We start from the raw sequence: 8193 nt of genomic DNA, 5'->3' as shown, positions 1-8193 counted from the left end.
TTATTGGGCAATCTGCAAACCATATTTTTGTGTGTGTGTAAGTGTAGATGTGTGTGTTAATTGAGATATGTATATAGGGATGTTTATTTGTAAAAAGAGACAGAATCTGTTCCAAGTGGCCGTAAGTTTATTAACCTAGACAAGAAATTTCCAAAATTCTCTTTTTTTGGAATTGGAGCCACATATATTCTGGTTTTCTGTTTCTACATAATAAACTTCCACAAAGCTTAATGGCTTAAAAAATACATTATCTTTTATGATATTCAGGGCTGATGGGCTGAACTAGGTGCTTGTCATTTGGGGTCCCTCATGGAGTTTCAGTTAGATGGCAGCAGAGCCTTGAGTCATCAGGTAGCTTCTTTTGTCCTCTTTCAATTAAACTGAGAAGGCTGAACGAAGGGGGAAATTGGTCATCTCTCCCTCTCTCTATGTGAACCTCTTCATGTGGCTAACTTGGCCTCCCTCATAACCTGACAGTCTCAGAAAAATTTGATGTCTTACATGGTGATTCAGAACTCCAAGGGATTGAAGGAGAGGCAATGTAGATCTTGATTCTCAATGGGAGAAGCATCAAAGAATTTGTGACCATCTTTAATCTCAGGTGTCATGTAATAAGAGTTATTTATATATTCATAAATAACTTGGATAAGTTACTTCTGAATATATATGTATATTATACATATACATACATATCATACAGACATATGCATTTTGTACTGTAGTGTATTATAATCCTGTACATGTACTACTCACTGTACTAAAGTGTTTTATTCTCCTTCATCTCTTCCTCACAACTCTACCAGGTGGATATTATGTCTCTTTTTCACATATTTGGAAATAGACACAGAGTAATTTATTTTAGGTTTGATTGCTAAACATTAGTAACACAAGTTGAATTTGAATCTAGTGACCTAAGAACTTTTTATCCTGGGCATTGCTAGGATGGTGTGATTATCTAGAGCAGGGGACTCAGCTGAGAATGTACCTCAATGCTCATAGATTCACAAAATCTTAGAAATTTTGAGCTTGGCAGAATTGTAGGGATTCTTTCTTCACATCATTTTTTCGTGATAGAGAAGTGAATTTTCAGAAAACTTATGTTACAGAGTATAGATAGTAGTTGTAATCAGATAGACCTGAATGGCAGTCCTTTAAATGTCTTTACCTACTCTGGAACCTCTAAACACTGTCACTTTCAGTTTCTCCATCTATGTCATAGTTATCTATCTATTGCAGCATAACAAACTGCCCCAAAGCTTACCGTCTCCAACCAGCAGAGATTTATTCTATCTATAGACTATGCAGGTTACCTGGTATGTTTTTCTGCCAATCTTGAATTTGCTCAGGAGCTGCTTGTTTGCCTGAGCCTAAGCTCAGTTGGGGCAGCTGAATTGTCTGGAACCTTTCCTCAAGTGGTCTTTCATGGCAAAATTCCTTACTACATGGCAATCTCAGAGCAACGTCCCCAAAGTTGCAAAGGCAGAAACTGCAGTTCCGTTGAGGTCCAAGCTCTGGAACTCACAGGATATTACTTCTGCCTCCTTCTGCTGATAGAAGCAACTCACAAGGCCGGAGCAGATGCTAGGTGAGGTGAAATAGGCTCCACTTCTTGATGGCAGGAGCTGCAAATAACATATAGCAGTATTTCATTGACCACAATCTCTAAAATAGAAAACATAAACTGAAAGATGTCTTGTAACAGAAACAAATACCTAAATTATTTAATTTAGTCCCTGGATTTTCAATTTCCAACAAAAAAACTTTAACAGTCTTTGGCACTATAATTGTTACTTCTGAGGACTTCTCAACAATGAGTATTGACAAATTGAGTTTGTAATCAAGTTATATGATACACAGTTTTGTATTCTTTTTTCTCCAGACAGTGGCTCTGGGTTTTTTTTGTTTCAAATTCTGCTTCAAAGTTAAAAGTAATTTAATTTTGGTGTACCACCTCCTCTATTCCCACCCCTAGCTTCCGCCATCTCCTTTACTCCTTTTTATTTTTCTCTATAGTGTATATCACCACTTAACATAAATATATTTCATTTATTCTTCCTTACTTCTCGAATATAATCTTTATGGGAGTAGTAACTTTGTTTTCTTTCCTCCTGTGACACCAGGGACTAGAAACCAACTGATACGTGATAGGTGTTCAATATATGTAGTATGAAGGGGTGCATGAATGAATGATTATTCTACCTGTTTCAAAGCCCTATTCCACATCAGCAAAGAGCAGCACAAGCAGTGGAGCACTAATCACATTGATTTTCTTGTAAAGCTAAATTAGCAAAACTGGTTTAACCTCAGTAGCTTTTTGAATATTTGGTTTTCTTTTGCTGAAACATATTTCAAAGATAGCATCCCCTCCCCACCCTCAAAAAAAGAATATCTACCAGACACCACATCATTCCTCTTTGTAAATTTTAAACATTCCTGAAATAAGTCAAAATGCATCATAACCTAAGAGAACTTTTTGAAAAATAGTATCAATATTTACCTCCTGGCCCAATGTCAAGGAACTTGTATTATGTTTAAGAACCCCACCAATCCTAATATAACTTCTGAAGTTTTCCTGTAATGCTGTGGAATAATGACTATTTTCTCATTACAGATTTGTTTAAAGAGTCAGATTTAGAATAAATTGGTGAAAGCATCTCTGAATTCTGATACCTCATAATAAAGGGCTGTATTTGTGTATTGCAGTTAATATGGAAAACAAAGTGGATTACTTTGCTTGAAATCCAAAGTGTAAATGTGTGAAGCTTCACAATGACGTGATAAGTTATTGGGCAATAAGATGATTATTTTAAAACAATTATTTCCTTCTCAGTGGAAAAACTATTATTACTAAAATCCTTCTCTTTACATGGGATAAAATGACTTAACATAGAATATGACTTCAAGACATACTATATAAGCACCTTCTAATCTCTTTTATGAAGTTAGCTGATACAAGAAAAGATAATCCATCTCAGTAAACACAAATTTAAGCGTTTTTTAAAGTAAAGAACAGAATGTAAATATGAGGTGCTTTTTTTTCTATGCCCTTTTTTCCCTAAGGAATCTGGTGGGTCCTTGGAAAGTAAAGGGTTTTCTGAAGACTACTTTTCTGGCATGATTAATAATGCAGTAAAGATAGTCTTTTCTTTTTTTCCAATTTATAAATATTTATCTCACTTGATATGAAGAACCCAGGGGCAGGACAGGAATAAAGACGCAGATGTAGAGAATGGACTTGAGGACACCGGGAGGGGAAGGGTAAGCTGGGATGAAGTGAGGAGAGTGGCATGGACATATATACACTACCGAATGTAAAATAGATAGCTAGTGGGAAGCAGCCACATAGCACAGGGAGATCAAATAGGTGCTTTGTGACCACCTAGAGGGGTGGGATAGGGAGGGTGGAGGGAGACACAAGAGGGAGGAGATATGTGGATATATGTATATGTATAGCTGATTCACTTTATTATAAAGCAGAAACTAACACACCATTGTAAAGCAATTATTACTCCAATAAAGATGTTAAAAAATATAGAGCTATGGGGAAGATAGAACAGATATAATTATCTGCATTTTCCAGATAGAATTGATGACATTCAGAGAATTTACATCACATATACAAGTCATGCTGCTAGTATGTCGCTGAACTAAAATTGGAATCTGGGTGTTCTGACTTACAATCCATTGGTTCTTTTCCCATAACATCAACCTCTATAGGTTGACACTCATAATCTGTGACTTCATAAAATCTTCACAAGAACTCTGTAAAGTAGACGTTATTAGCCTCATTTTTCAGGTGGTAAGGTTAAAGTTAAAAGGCTTTAAGAATGGACAATTAAAGCCAAGTTTGTCTGCATCTATGATAAATGATCTTTCCTTCCTACTTTTTAACCTTTCTCAGTATGTTACGTGGACACTCATTTCTAGTGCTTCTAGCAGTTTACTAAAACTATTATTGCACTAAGATTAAAGGACTGAGCATGTTTAGAGTTGCTTATGTACTGTCTATATATAAATCCCAATCTCCATCTCTCTCTCTCCCCCCATTTTTTAAACCACCATGCAAACTGCTACCAAATATTAAATATCAATGTGCAATAGTGTCCTTTGCTCCTTCCCAAGTTCAAGGTGTGCACATTTTTATTCTGAATTTAATTGCATGATTGATTTCTCAAATCCTGTAAGGTGAAAAGCCTAGGACGGTGCAAGAATTCACCACTGGGGGCAATGACTTTAAAATGATTTGCGACTGTTCTTCAAATAGGACAGAGAATATTAGGAATTATTTCCTGTAAGGCTGATTCTGATTTTCATCTTTTTAAAAGTCTTACCAGAACGGAAGCTATATTCATTCTTCACAAGCCAAAATACCTTTGTCATATATATGGGTGCTAAGATAATAAAAAAAAATCATCTTTCTGAGAACTGATTTGGGCAAGAATTAGAAAATAGACTGGATCTGTGAATAAGTGGCCATCTCAGCTCTAGTTAATCAGTTCAAACTCTGTTAAAGACAGGTAAAATAGAGCACCCATAGTTCCATTTTGTGTGCCTGTAGATTGAATTAGCATAGAGATTGAAGACTCTTTCCTTCTAAAGTATAGGATCTAGTTCTTTGGCAAGAAGATAGGAACATTTTCTTTTCCATCAACTCTCCTTGTTCTATTAAATGGTTAAATATATCATTTCAGTTATTCTGGATTTATAATCTAATTATGATATCAACACCTTAATTCTCTGACAATGAAGTAGAAATAAGATATTTGTTAAGAGCTGTCAATAAAATTAATCTGAAGGATTTTTAAGGCTTAAAGTTATAGACATAATGGGGAATAACTGGTAGACACCATAATTCAAGAAATCATTTTGAATTTAAATCATTAGTTGTAAATATGGAACTTTAAATAATTGAGTGGAAAATAATTATCTTTAAAAAATAAGGCCCTTTGGGTTTAAGAAAGTATAATGCTATAAAAAAGCTTATCTCAAGATTATAACATACAACCTTTCTCAAGTATCTGTATTTTACATATATGACATTGAATTGACTAAACACATATATTTGCTTTACTTAAATGTATAGAATTTTTCCTATCATGAAATTCTTTGACTCACTTGAACTTTATCATAATAGCAAGTGTTGCAAATTTCCTACAATAAAGATTTTTACTCAAGATTTAAGATAGTTGTTTATTAAGTCTGTGAATGTGTATCCTTTACAAATGTATTTGATCCACAGTTGGTATACTGAGTTACCAACTGAATAGGGAATTTCCAGCTAGCTCTGTTCTAAATCTTAATTCCATTTATCTTTTAACATAATATCACAAATATTTTTACTCTTAAAGATCAGAATAATAGTTTCTTACACAGCTTGGTCAGTTAAACAGACAGAAAAGAAAGGATCAAGGAAAGAAAAGAGGGGAAGAGTTTTTCTTTTTACATACTACCAAAAAAAATGAGTCAAGTCAATTTCATTAGTGTTCATGACATTTCACTTCTCCATCAGAATGTTGGTATTTAAGATTTCATTTCTTCTTATCAAACACAAATTAGGAGTGTTTTTGTTTGAGATAGTCCCATGTTGAATATTTCATAAACTTCCTTTGAAATTTAATTTAAAAAAATAAAAATAATTCAAGAAAAGTGAAACACAAACATTAATTTATCAAATTATACACTGGTAGTATGGAATCTTATGTATCCAAGTTTTAATTTGGGGGATTTACCTGGAAAAAGTTTCAGATCTCCTCTAAATCTTCCTGCAACTCACAAAGAATATTCTGGAAGGATTCTCAGGTATTTCCTAGTTGGTAAATAATGCAAATAGTCTGAGACTGGCCTGGAATTCCCTTCCAGATGCACTTAGTTGCAGGGAATATGAACAAGCCAGTGGATTATTATTTGAATTATTATTTGATACTATTAAGATAATTTTAGCTATGCAATTTATTGAATTGTGCAAATTATGTGCATGACCTCTGTACTGCAATATGCTTTTTTGCATAATAGGTATATTCTAAGTATTACATTTGCTATTATTTCATGGGGTTAAAACCTAATGACATATATTTGTATATGCTTTTGTATCATAATTTAGGCATATTCGCTCTATAGTTCTCTATCAACACAAATAACTGGTTTCTCCAGATATAAGAGGTAAATTTTCTAGACCTTCAGAGGGAATAGCATGAGCTCTAGTTCCCTTCAGCCAATCAGGTGTGTTTATAAAGGATAAGAAGTAGTTCAGGCGAACCAGAGATGGGTGTCAAAATGAATGTGTCTGTAAACATCATTGAGAGAATGAAGATTTAATCAGCTACTTCAGAGCCCAAAGACAAAGTATGAACAGCTACAAAGGAGCTCATCTTTTCCTCTGAAACAAACCTAAGTCATTGTGCCATGGAACTGTCATTCCATAATGAGTGTTATTAACAGTGCTAAGATGAAGCTCCTTCAAAGAGATTCATGGCCACTAAGACTGAATTTAGGTCGGTGTATTAGTGTTCTACAGATTTCCAGAAACGTAGCAACTTAAACAACAGATTTATGAGAAAGAATCCAATGTGAGTCCCATTGGGCTAAAATCAAGATGTCAGCTGGGCTGCGTACCTTTCTGGAGAGACTAGCCAAGAATCCATATCCCTGCCTTTTCCCATTCCGTAATTCGTCATTCCTTCCTTCATCTTCAAAGCCAGCAATGGGGAGTTAAGTCCTTCTCACATTTGCAATGCTCTGACCTCTTCTCTGACCCCCCTTATACTTTTTATGGCTCCTGCAGTTACAATGAGCCCACAAGGACAATCTCCCTGTTTTAAGGTTGGCTGATTAGCAACCCTTAATTCTCTTTCTTCATGTAACATAACACATTTGCAGGTTCCAGTGATTAGGATGTCGGTGCCTTTGGGAACCATTATTCTGCCTCCCATGGTAGGGGAGTTCGGAACAATAGAAAAAACAAGGCATATCATGGTGCTGAGCTAGTTTCTAGCAAGTGGCTGAAGGAGAAGAGAAGCTTCATTTTTTTCCCGTTTTTTTTTTTTTTTGGCTTTTCACCCCAAGGGCAGTGCCATGTTCTCTCCAAAGCTGTTTGCAATACCACCATTCTTGAAAAGAAGTCCAGAACAATAGCTGTCACTGCCTTTGCTCACAAGATGTACAGAAACTGGAGACACCCACAGAAAATACTCTATCATAAGTACCTCTTTTATCATTAATCATCTGGTTTATAGTATCAGATAATTCTTAAAGTCTTCAAACTGTATCCTAAAAGCAATTTGTTTACATATTTCTTAATTTTCCCCCTAAGGCTTTTTAGTGTTATTTTTATCTATTATTGGCACTGAATGTTCTTTGGATACCTGTAGCACCAGTTACTTTCTCTATAATTCTTCCTGCCTCCATACCGTACCTGTCATTTCATGAGAAGTTTATAAATTTAAGGTAATGGACCTGCATTTATTTTTCTCATGTAAGGATAAGCTCTGATCATAGTCATTTTTCTCTAAAAGTTTGTACTGGCCTGTCTCACTTTTTTAAAAATCTTTCACTTTTGACAGTAAGTTATTGGCTTTCGTTGGTTCCTTGGCCTACATTTAGAGTGCTTTATTCTTATATAATTATTGCTTTATTTTTCTTTGTTGTCTAATACCCTTAGCACTTCTAGAATGACTGACTTCTCTGGTAGCAACAATTTGGGAAATCTGATGTTCAGCAGCCAAAGGAGACCAAGTTAGGGCTATGTTTTCTACTGTCATGTTCCCATTTTTTTCTATACTAAACTCAAGGTAGTGCTAATGTACATTGGAGACCTTTACACATGTGGACTGGCTTTTCAGTAAACCAGAGCCACACACCCTGATTTTAAACAGTAAAGAGCTATGTACAGGTAGATAAAGTATTGAAGGGTGTAGATTCTGGATCCAGACTGCCTCAATTTGAAAATTAGCTCCAATACTTAGCTGTACAGCCTTGGGTAAATTACTTCTCTCTGTCTCAGTTTGCTCATATGTCAAGTAGTATTTTTGAAAGGGTTAAATGAATTGTATACTGTACTTCACAAATGTCTGTGTACTAAAAAAGTTATTATTTAACAAGAGTTTACATAATATGAAATGCCTACCTATTTACCAAATTGAATCAGTAAGTTTCTTCATGCTTTTTCACACATATTCACCTTTTTATTCACCTTTT

The sequence above is a fragment of the Leucopleurus acutus genome, assembly GCF_964270905.1.
Source record: "Leucopleurus acutus genome assembly, chromosome: 14".
NCBI lineage: Eukaryota > Metazoa > Chordata > Mammalia > Artiodactyla > Delphinidae > Leucopleurus > Leucopleurus acutus.
Note: the sequence above shows the minus strand (reverse complement) of the source record.